We start from the raw sequence: 13218 nt of genomic DNA, 5'->3' as shown, positions 1-13218 counted from the left end.
CTAACATTTGTAATATGGAAATACAATAAAAATCAACAATGTGATTGATTAATAACAACATGTGAGGATAATTGTTTTATTAATAAAAGTTGATTTATTAAAATTTCATGTTTAATAATTTTTTAAATAAGATGTACTTGTAGTTAACCCATGAAGTGTACACTAATTGATTTGAGTGGATTTTAGTCTCCAAGAGGTTCTTACGTTCAAACCTCATGGGGAGCGGTTGAGGACGACAATCACTTTTGAGAGAATTAAATTATTTAAAGGGGCATCCATTCTTCCATCCAAAAAATGTAGATTGTTCTTCCATTCAATAAACGGGCCAACCCAAGCCTAGTTACCCAAAAAATGGCCTAGTCTAACTTATAGAAGAAATGACCTTTTTCACCACATCTTTATGGTTAATATTAACTAAAATCTCGCAAAGATTTTTTAAAACTTGAGTTTAATTTGTTTAATTTGGTGCATTTGGGGCTTTTGAGTGTGTTGAATCAATTTATGCTTTCAAAAATGTGTTTTAAACAACAAAAAAATTCAAATTATTATTTATTAATATAAAATATCTATCTATCTATCTATATATATATATATATATATATTATTGATCCAAGAGCTCTCTTCAATTGAATATGGTAGAGAATGTTTAACATTTTGATTAGATCAAAATACAATTAAAAAAATAAAAATAGAATAAAACTAATAATTACACCGAAGGTGTTCTCTTTATGGAATTGTTTGGGCAAACACTGTTCATCCCGACCAATCTTCATTCTCCATTGTCGTCCTTCTGTCCACTGAAAACTGGACACATGTAAAGTGTTGGCGAGCCATTTGCCCCTCGCCAGCCATTCGCCGCATACAAAATTGGACTCGTTTATTTTTTTGGAGGGAGGAGGGTTGCCTGCGGGCTCATAGCGAATTCACAGGTTCAATTACCATCCATTTTATTTTACTCTAGTTTACTTTTCCGGAGGAAGGGTTGTTGTGGGGCCGTAATGGTCTCACAGGTGATCGGTGCATTTTCGGAGGAAGAGTTGTTCGTGGGTTCACAACAAGCTCACAGGTTTTGATTGGTGACTGACTATCTTACGCATGTGATTTTTCCAACAATTCCATGAAGATCGGGGTGTACACTTAAGACCTTCTATGGCGCAAGGACAAAATGGCGATACGACTTTTATTTAATTTAATATTATTTAAAAAAATATTAAAATTTAAAGAGTTTGTTTAAAAATAATTAAAGAATTAATAAACATAAATATAATATCACATTTTCAAATAAAAATATAATTTTTAGGTTCATATATAGTCTTTCCATTTGCATTTCATGCGTGCTATAAAAGAGGTAGTCTCAAAACATTTAAAAACTAGCCATTGCACCAAGAGGTGCAAAGAAACGTTGATAGGAGGAATGGGGAATGTGGAAGACAATAATGAAGTGAAATATATGGACAATGAAATACAATACGAGGTGTACAAGACTTGGACAAAGATCGAGAGGAGATTGTGTGGGATTTGGAATTGATTAGCCACATGCCACGGTTCAGTTGTTCCACGTGTCTAATTCTGATTTGATGGAGGTAAACGAAAATGAGACTTTGCAATTGTATTCATCGTTGTTTTTTCTCTATTTTCTGCACCAAAGATCACCACTTGTTCGAATTCTCCATTCTCCTCCAAACTATATTATGATTGTTGCAATTATGGATATAGTATAATATGCACTAGAGACTATGATAAGATATGTAAGATTTCAAAGGCTTTGAAGCTCGAGCATGCATATCTGACTTGGATGTATCAAATTCGAGAATACTGAAACTGGAGATATGAAGTTTGCAACTTCGATGTGCATATTAGACCTGCTAATAATAACTAAATATTATCTCCATTACATAGTATTTCTTTCTTTTCTTTCTTTATGCATTTTCTCTATAAATTCAAGAGACCAGAAGGGAAGGAATTTATTATACCAGTTAAGCCATTCCTGCATGTTTGCAAAATTTGAAGAGAGGCCTTGATCTTGCAACCATTTCCCATCTGTTATTTGCACATTGTGGTAGTCAATAGTAGTAGAGGGCTTGATCTCACAACTAGTGGTGATCTGCTTGGATCCATAATAGACGACCATGTCAAGAAGGCACAAACATTTCAATAGCATTACCTATCACTCTTCCTACTACCAAGGGATCTGTGGAATGAGCCATTGCAACAGAGATGAATCCCAATTTTCTTCGCTACTTTATTCATTTGCATAATTATTGAATCATAAACAACAAGAAGTGTTGAATGTTTATTAGAAGGGATACATTCGATATACTTATATCCATTGACTTTCAAAATTTACATTTTTGTCTGCAAAATGAACATATATCTTATGGACAGAATGCCTGTACATCATCAAAAGGTGCTTAGTGTAGTAAACGTTCGATATTCACTGAAAATAACACTACATTCCATGCAAAAAAACTCAATATTAACAAGTTCAATTGGCACAAATCAAACACAACAAATACCTAAACTTGCCTAAATTCTTTTAAACCAAGCTTTAATTGTTCATATCCTCAAAAAATCATATTTTATGAAAAAAATGAGCAACTATCTTGATGCTTGGAATGCCAAATACTTCAGATATTACTATATTGATTTGATAATAACTGAAAATGGTCACAACAAGTTAAAATTACTTACGGAAGATATTCAAGCCTTGTTTAAAACCCAAAAAAAGAGTAGCATAACACAAAAAAAAAAAAAAAACTTTAATTCAACTGATACTCCAAACAAAAATCAAACCCCAATGTGTAAAACAAGGTAACTAGAGAACTTATCAACCGCAAGGTCGCTACTTGAAGGGAGGGTGGGGAGTGATTTTGTTAATTTGCTTATCCGTTTTCAAATCAATGATTTTTCTTCTATACTTTCTATTGTAATGTAGGCACCCCACACGAGTTTCAGAGCTATTGGAATACCCTTCCTTTTAGCTACTCCGGATGCCTCAATTAGATGAGGCAGAGAAATTAAATAGAGCAGAAGGGAAGGAATTTAGGGTACTAGTGAAGCCATTCCTGCATATTTGCATAACTTGAAGAGAGGGGTTGATCTCGCAGCCAAAGTCCAACTGCTATTTGCACATTGGGGAACTCACTTGTAGCAGAGGGCTTGATCTCGCAACCAATGGTGATCTATTTGGATCCTTAGCAGATGGCCAAGTCCATTGAAGGCACAAACATGCCAACAACATTGCCTATCACTCTTCTTACTACCAAGGGAACCGTGGAACGATCCATTGCAACAAAGATGAATCTTAATTTTCTTCCTTCTCACCTTCTTCTCAACAAAATTCAAAGTCAAACTCGATTCAAGTTAAGTGGCAAATGTAGCACAAGGTGTCGTATGGCATGGTATGTAAATTAATTGAATGAGTTGGCTCAACGCATCACCTACCATATGTGTAATAGTGAGACGAATAATATACTATGGATTAGACCCACTCTAGAGTATATAATAATTTTGCATTATCATAGTTTGGTGAAATACAATATCATTTACTATGATTTAGTAATATTACAACTTCATAATGTATTTTCAAAGGAATTGTTTAAATTTTTCATATTTAATACAATTCTAATGTGTAACTTTGGACTCTTTTCAAAGAAATTGTTTAAAGCTCTTTAATGGAGATAGAGGTATATATGAATAGAATCGAAGAGATGACAATAAAGAAAAGATATATTTAATTAAAACTCAATTTAATAAGAAATTCAATTATCCACTCATAATTGATGTTATATTAATAGGGATTTATCTTCTCATGTTTATTGGATCAGTTGATTCACATGAACCAAATGGAGTTGAAGTGTGTTATGAGCAATGCAACTGATTATGTACATTGTTTAAAAAGATTGGAAAAAGGAGGATGCTAACGCATCATCTCCTCCTGTATAAGAGGGAAAGGCAGGGGATGATCGTATGAATTCAATGGAGATGGGGTCTTATGGGTAGGAAAATGCCCATAACCCTGTTGGAAAATATGTGAATAATTTAGAAAACTATACCATTTAAATCGTTAACATTATGAGTAAAGTGGAACCCTTTTTTCACCCACACATCAATTTACTATTGAGTTTAGCTGTGTTTATCCTCACCGTGAACAAATGCATAATATAGAAGAATCGTGGAACTTCCACTTTGAAACTCTCTACTGTCACAATTCTTCACCAAGTTTATCTCGCTTTGTAAACATTGAAATTTAATTTTTGTCTCTTCTAAACCAAAGTTGTCAAAACTATTGATGAAATTAAATATAAAAAAAGAATCCAATGTTTGCCACATCCTTTCAAAGAATTGACTTGAAATTCACTGATATTCAGAGTCATTGATTGAGTCAAACCACATGATAAAGATAAGGTGAATACAACTTTCATTGTTCCACGTAACATATAAATGAAAAATCCACGATAATCAAGAGTTTCATATAACCAATTCTTCCATTACTTTTCAATGTAGTTGATGTGTTGAGAACTGGAAAGGGGAGGAACTTGCAAAGCTGGTTGGGTGTGCCAATATTCAAATCTGGTTTAGTCCAGAACCTATGGTGGTGGATCTTGATAGGTGGTGGATCTTGATAAGCGGTAAACCTGAGTTATGCCTGAATTCGGTAAAAAAAACAAAGAAACGATGTTCGCTTTCAAAGAATTCGACTTGGCCAGCACTGATATTTAGAGTCGTCCACTGAGTGGAGCCACATGATGAAGATAAGGTGAATACAACTTCCATGTAACACATTGAAGCCATAGGATAACCTACTATTGCAGTTCCAACATTCACCGATGTTACTAATTGACAATTCCCAATTTTTTTATTCCTTCGATGTACCTTTGCACCTTTAGTAATAATAATTATCAATAAAACATTTTAACTCTGTAGAATTACATAAAACAAAAAATAAAATTAAAAAATAATAATTTTAATTACTAATTAAATAAGCCTAGATTCATCTTAACTCCAAACCTACCCAACTTCATCTCTTGAGATGCAAACCTCTTTTATAGTGAAAATAGATTTGATCCCTCTAGACCCTTGGTAGATCCCAAATTAAGAAGGATCTAAGATAGTATTGGAAACTAGTTATAAAGCTCCCATCTTAATAATATCAGAACATTCACTAAACTACGACATTTTTTTAGCAATTGTTTCCAACATATTCAAAATGTTTTGTTCCCATTCCCAAGCTCTTTGGTGTTTCAAAATGCTTTGTTCCCATTCCCAAGCTCTCAAAAATGTGGGAACGACATTAAAAAAAGGATACGATTACCATACAACTATTGTTTTTATTTTTATTTTTAAATTAATTGTCAACAAGGTAGTCTACCATAAAACTATTGTTTTTATTTTTACTTTTAAATTAATTGTCAACGATGTAGTCTAACTTATAGAGGAAATGACATTTTTCATGTGTAGTCTAACTTATAGACGAAATGACCTTTTTCACGCCATTTTTTCTGGTTGGTTTTAATCAATATTCGATAAAGATTTTTTAAAACTTGAGTTTAAATTGTTCAATCTACATAATTCAAGTGCTCTAGGGTTTTTTAGGGCACCGAATCCATTTATGCATTCAAAAATACATTTTAAACAACAAGAAATCTTGAAATTGTATTGCCATATTTTAATGAATTCTTGTAAAAAAAACTATTTTATCTATAAATCACATATAATTTTTTAAATCTAACAAACTTAAATTTAATTAATTAAAATATTATAACATCATTATTATTATTTTACTTGAATGAAAGGATACAACTTTCTAAAATATTAGATAAATTGTTTATCCTAATTATACACCCTCACCTAAAAAATTAAAACTATAATCTAAAATAACTAACAATAATATAAAAAATTTCACATCTAACTTTAAACCAATTAAACTAACTTTCAAGACTTTTGAAGAATTCTTCGGCGAAAATCACATGGAGAAATTTTTGTCGACGCTTTTCGAACCAACCAACGTGGTTCATCATCAGGACAAGTTGAATGAGCATATTGGCTATGCACTTTAAATAGATCGCGCGGAATATCCAATGACTCAAATTTCTGGATAAGGTAACGGCTAAAAAGACAACAACTCGATTTGACCTAATAACGGCTAGTTTAACCATGATAAGGGGTATTATATTAATCTATATTATTTATTTATATAAAAAAAAATTCAGTTATAATATAGAATAAATTAATATATTATAATAAGTAAATCATAAAATAAATTAATTTCAAATAAATTAATTTTAAATATATTAATAAATCTAAATTAATTTAAAATTGTTAGAAATATATACTAGAATAAGTAAAATTAATATATTATAATAAGTAAATTATTAAAAATAATAATAATAAGTAAATAAATAATTTCAAATATATTAATTAATAAGAATAAGAATAAAATTAATTTTGAACTGTTAGATACAAATATTAGTTAGTTATAACGGCTAGTTTGACCATGATAAGGGGCATTATATTAATTTATATTATTTATATAGTTATTTATTTTATGATAAGGGGCATTATATTAATTTATATATTTATTTATTTATTTTTATTTTTTTAAGGAAATTCGGTTATTAATATAGAATAAATTAATATAATATAATAAGTAAATCATAAAATAAATTAATTTCAAATATATTAATATATTAATAAATCTAAATTAATTTAAAATTGTTAGAAATATATAATAGAATAAGTAAAATTAATAAGTAAATCAATCTAATAATAATAATAATAATACCCCGGATGCGGGTGATTGAAGAGATGGGATGGGTGATCACCCGCGGCCACCTGCCAGCGATGCGCAGAGGAGCTGTTCACACATGGGGGAAGGGACACTCTCAGCTACGCGGGATTGGAATTAAAGGCATTCAGCAGGGGAGCATAAATGCTCCGTTCACCTCCGCACGCAAAGCAGGGTCCGGCTCCTCGGCTCCCATGAATGCCACAGTAATGGCGGGAGGGCCTCGAGGCATAGGCAGATGTGTTATATATGGCTGCGGGATGGGATTCACAGTGCAAATTCAGGGTTTGTTCCGTTTTTTTATGCAGCCTCTGGTGCTGCTGGCCACTCCAAGCGTTTGCCTTTCTGTTTAGGCTACTCCCCCGCCTGCATATGGTCTTCCCGTGACTGTTCTGGAATTCAATTTAGCTTTGAGCTCTATCCCGGCCTCAGGCATAGAAACTCTGTTTGGCCCTGCAGTCATGGTTCGGCCTCGACAGCGAATGCTTAGCCGTCGAGGCACCTCCTGAGGTGGATCTTCGCGCCCCCTTGTCGACGAAGACTCTCCCCATTACTGCCATTGCCATTGCCATCGCACTCATGGTGCAAACCCCCTTCGGTCCAGTCAATTCCTGGATGCCAGCGCTCCTGAGTCCTCTTCCTCACCCGCCTTTGGCTCGCCTGCTTACACATCCTTAACAGTCGAGCACCTAAAGGTCCTTATGGTCGAGCACCTAAAGGTCCTTATGGTCGAGCACCTAAAGGTCCTCTTGGTCGAGCACCTAAAGGTCCTTATCAGTCGAGCCCCTACCGGTCCTCTCCTTGTCAGTCGAGCATGCTTATGCATCCTCTCCTTATCAGTTGAGCCCCTAACGGTCCTCTCCTTATCAGTCGAGCATGCTTATGCATCCTCTCCTTATCAGTCGAGCCCCTACCTTCCAAGCTAACGATGCGGGTTCGATTCCCTCTACCCGCTAACAGATATCTACCTATTCTATATCTATCTAGATAGATATAGAATAGGTAGATATAACTTTTAAATTTCAACAGTTCTTTGAACCGTCCCCGGATCAACGCCCATGTTTCGGTGCTCTTCATTGAGGAGACCCATGATGAAAGCGATTCTAGAGACAATCGGGGGACGATGCCAACTGATGGCTCCGCGAGAGCCATGGAGACTCCCTCTGCAGATCCTGTGAATGTTTCAGAAAGCCCTCTTGCTGGTCCCTCGGGAGCTCAGGAGGCGATGATCAGCCAGAACGAAGATGTCAAGATGGAGCTTGTCACGCCCCCAGGTCTACGGTAGTCTTCCAACCGTGTCCGGCGAGGTGCGGCACCACCGTACACTTTCATTTTAACAATACTCGTGCACATGGACTACGCCTTTCCACATTAACATACTTAGTTTGTTTTTCTCAACCAAGTAAAATGCATTAACCTTTATACTTAATGAAGCCCATACACATTCATTAACCAATATACAATTAAACCGAGAACATAACAATTGCACACAAGTATAAAGGGAGGGGCAACTCTCGAACAAGTCTGCCCGATAACAATATATTATGAGAATCTTCAATAATACATCATACAAGTGTGCCTGGAAAAATCCAAGGCCAACACTTAGAAATATTTACAATCAGTCTTTTACAATCATGTGCAACCGCACACGGTAGGAGGGTGCTCACCCGAGACACCAGAACTCCTCCAATTCGGCTCTGCACACAATTCAACCCAACTCGTACCTCTGCCAAACTTCGACCTCCAGTAAAGACTGCACTTTCAAGAGAAGCGCATGAGCTATGCGCACTTCCCTTTCTGCGCCCTGTTTTACCCCTTCGCAGTTATGAGAGAGAGATATAAGTGTGTTGTGCTTGCTTGTCCAAATGAAGCCTTGCGTCCTCTAATATATACGCTTGCTTGCCTTTGGTGAAGGGGTGTCAAGCCATTAGGTCGACCCCTCAAAACTCATGTACAAGCCCCTGCCTTAACTTATTTGCAAGTCGGCCTTTGCCCTTGGCAAAGCCTCCAACGCAAAGGTATAAGGCTTCGGCCCTTTTCCCATTTCGCACTAAGTGTAAAATTGCAGCTCGGTTGTTCGTCGCAAATAGCTCGACTGTTCGTCGCATTGTCGGGTCGCCTACCTGGGTCGCCCACCCATCGTGCACGGGTTGCCCGCCCGGGGCGCCCGCCCATCGTTCACGGGTCGTCCACCCGGGGCGCCCGCCCATCGTTCACGGGTCGTCCACCAGGGCGCCCGCCCATTGTTCCGCCATGCCCGTTCGCACCTGCCGTCGTTATATCCACGCTTGTCCGCGCTCCCCAGCTCGTCGCACCGTCGGGTGACTCGCCCGCACATCGCAGACCTGCGTCCATCAGCTCGTCGCACCGCCGGGTGACTCGCCCGTGCAGACCCGCGCTCATCGGCTCGTCGCACCGCCGGGTGACTCGCCCGTGTAGACCCGCGCCTGTCAGCTCGTCGCACCGCTGGGTGACTCGCCCGTGTAGACCTGCGCCTGTCAGCTCGTCGCACTGCCGGGTGACTCGCCCGTGTAGACCCGCGCCCATCAACTCGTCACGCCGCCAGGTGACTCGCCCGTTTGTTAGCTCGTCGGGTGACCCGCCCGTGTAGACCCGCGCCCATCGTGCACGGGGCGCCCGCCCGTCGTGCAAGGGCGCTCGCCCACTGTTGTGTGTATCTACCCGGGTCGCGCCCACCATTCAACCACCGTGTGAAGGGGTGTTTGCCCGTCGCACTCCTACCCGGATTGCGAGTTCCTTACATCCTCCTCCACCCGAAATCGTTGTCGACCTCGACAACACACCATCCTAGTAGCTCTCTACCAAGACCGTCATCAACCATGATGAAGACCCCTCTATATAAGGCAAACATCACTGCAACATATATAAGGCTCCATCTCCATCAGGTCATCAACTCCATGTGCAAAACTGCTCATGCTATCCCAACAAGTGCTACACACCTCAACCAAGTGTTAACACTCATCTCCACAATCCCATGCTCAGATCCATGGAAACCCCATCTTTCTGCCGCATGTCATGATGCTTGATGACAAGCCATCCCTGCACCATCATACCTGCTCATACATGTTTAAGGGCTCACTGCCATGAGCAGCCTAACAATGGGCCTCATCTTCTATGTCATCTAAGAAGATGTAGAGGGAGAAGAGCCTGAAGGCTCTCCCTCACTAATCAACTCAATCCATCTATCAGGATCCTCAACCTCCATCCTTTGTAGATATGCCTCCCGATCTTCCTTCTGGATATTCGGCCTCACATATACCTCATCAACATCATCATCATCGTCCTCCACTAACTCTAGCCTTCTTGATAAGTCCAAGATGCCATCTGAAAGTGATCTGATGACCAATGATTGCTCCCCAAGCTTTGCCTCAACAGTGGACAACCGCTTGCTCATCTTTTCCATGTCTTCCATTTGCATTCCTCCTAACTTATGATCAGGTTTTGTCGCCCCAATGGTTGGAACACCAATGGGTACATCTTCCTTTCCATCATAAATGAAGAGTTTCCTCAAATGTGGTACAATCATAGCCTCAAATTGTTTCATGAATTCCATCCCCAATACAGCTTCATAGTCATCAATCCGCACTATAGTGAAGTCCACTTTTCCGGTCCATTCACCAAGTGTAGTGTCCACTTTTTCAGCTATACCAAGAATTCCCATAGGAGGAGAATTCACTGTCTTCATTTGTGCCTTCGCTGGTACAAATTTCAACCCAATTCTTCTTGCAGTATCTTCACTCATGAAGTTGTGTGAAGCCCCACTATCCACCATAGTGAGTACATCAGCTCCTCCAACCTTCATCTGAACATACTCCAACCTGTTTCTTTCTGGATCTCCTCTTTCACAACCTTCATCAATCCCTGTTTTTGAAGTAGCACTCGGACTTTCTTCACTTGCAGTTTCATCGTGAAGATCATCAGTAGAAGAGACTTCTATTACTAAGTGTTCTTGTGTTCGTGAGGTTCCTTCCCCACTTCTTTCTTTTTGCTTTTCTCTAAATTCGATTTCTCCCTTTAAGGCCTTGAGTTGCCTTTCAAGGGCTAAGCAATCCTTCTTTTTTCGATTCAAGGCATGTCTTATCCCAAGCCCCTTGAATTCTGCTTCAAGTAAGATTCCTTCCTTTGCAAGTTGAAGGGCTTCCTCCTCATCCAGGTCCGAGGCCCCTTTTTCTATCAAGGCACGAAGAGCACCTCTCGTTTCAGACAACCTTTTGCCACAATCTGCAAATGCTTGCCTTAACTTTCTTGACTCTTCAAGTATTTCTTCTTCAAATTCTTCCATGGTAGCATAACCCAATTTCTCCAAGAGAGACATCTTCACCAAGTTTCCTGCAATAGAACCGACCCTTGTTTCACTTCGTGTGAAACGGTTTCCTTCACCTGCAAGACCCTTGTCAACTGTCGATCAAAGTGTGTGAGCAACCTTGCCCACCAGCTCTAGACCGAGCTCTGATATGCTTCAACACCTGAACCTTGTTCAAGTCTCCACGAGCAACCTTGCTCTGATACCACCTGTCACGCCCCCAGGTCTACGGTAGTCTTCCAACCGTGTCCGGCGAGGTGCGGCACCACCGTACACTTTCTTTTTAACAATACTCGTGCACATGGACTACGCCTTTCCACATTAACATACTTAGTTTGTTTTTCTCAACCAAGTAAAATGCATTAACCTTTATACTTAATGAAGCCCATACACATTCATTAACCAATATGCAATTAAACCGAGAACATAACAATTGCACACAAGTATAAAGGGAGGGGCAACTCCCGAACAAGTCTGCCCGATAACAATATATTATGAAAATCTTCAATAATACATCATACAAGTGTGCCTGGCAAAATCCAAGGCCAACACTTAGAAATATTTACAATCAGTCTTTTACAATCATGTGCAACCGCACACGGTAGGAGGGTGCTCACCCGAGACACCAGAACTCCTCCAATTCGGCTCTGCACACAATTCAACCCAACTCGTACCTCTGCCAAACTTCGACCTCCGGTAAAGACTGCACTTTCAAGAGAAGCGCATGAGCTATGCGCACTTCCCTTTCTGCGCCCCGTTTTACCCCTTCGCAGTTATGAGAGAGAGATATAAGTGTGTTGTGCTTGCTTGTCCAAATGAAGCCTTGCGTCCTCTAATATATACGCTTGCTTGCCTTTGGTGAAGGGGTGTCAAGCCATTAGGCCGACCCCTCAAAACTCATGTACAAGCCCCTGCCTTAACTTATTTGCAAGTCGGCCTTTGCCTTTGGCAAAGCCTCCAACGCAAAGGTATAAGGCTTCGGCCCTTTTCCCATTTCGCACTAAGTGTAAAATTGCAGCTCGGCTGTTCGTCGCATTGTCGGGTCGCCCGCCCGGGTCGCCCACCCATCGTGCACGGGTCACCCGCCCGGGGTGCCTGCCCATCATTCACGGGTCGTCCACCCGGGGCGCCCGCCCATCGTTCACGGGTCGTCCACCAGGGCGCCCGCCCATTGTTCCGCCGTGCCCGCTCGCACCTGCCGCCGTTATATCCACGCTTGTCCGCGCTCCCCAGCTCGTCGCACCGTCGGGTGACTCGCCCGCACATCGCAGACCCGCGTCCATCAGCTCGTCGCACCGCCTGGTGACTCGCCCGTGCAGACCCGCGTTCATCGGCTCGTCGCATCGCCGGGTGACTCGCCCGTGTAGACCCCCGCCTGTCAGCTCGTCGCACCGCCGGGTGACTCGCCCGTGTAGACCCGCGCCTGTCAGCTCGTCGCACCGCCGGGTGACTCGCCCGTGCAGACCCACGCCCATCAACTCGTCACGCCGCCGGGTGACTCGCCCGTTTGTTAGCTCGTCGGGTGACCTACCCGTGTAGACCCGCGCCCATCGTGCACGGGGCGCCCGCCCGTCGTGCAAGGGTGCCCGCCCACTGTCGTGTGTGCCTACCCGGGTCGCGCCCACCGTTCAATCGCCGTGTGAAGGGGTGTTTGCCCATCGCATTCCTGCCCGGATTGCGAGGTCCTTACAGAGCCCGTTTCGACAACTACGAAGGAGGCTCATGACATGGCAGAATTTGGGTGGTGCAGGGTAGTGGGGGAGGATCCTGAAGACTAGACGCGACTTCTTACCAGGTCTCTGCGGCCCGTTAGTGAGGGCATTCAGTCACTCTTATTGTCTTCGGATGTGCTCTTGTGTCAAAGCTATGGTGTTACTGTCTTTGTGTCAATGCTGATGAGAAATTGTCTATGTTTGGGTTCTTGTATTTTTTCTCGGAAAGGTTTTGGCTCCCTTGCGCGGGATTAGTTTGCTGTTCCACTGGCGCCCCTGCGTGGGTTGGTTTTTTGGTCTGGTTAGTCCTCTGAGACTACGGTCTCTGTTGTTCCATGCTGCCACTACCTCCACGCAGCTGGTTCTTTTTGTTATGTAATGATGTAATTGTTCTC

Source organism: Pinus tabuliformis, chromosome 4_2, assembly GCF_031772625.1.
Source record: "Pinus tabuliformis cultivar Carrire ecotype Pingquan chromosome 4_2, CPIR1, whole genome shotgun sequence".
Classification (NCBI taxonomy): Eukaryota; Viridiplantae; Streptophyta; class Pinopsida; order Pinales; family Pinaceae; genus Pinus; species Pinus tabuliformis.
This window is presented reverse-complemented; position numbering follows the sequence as displayed.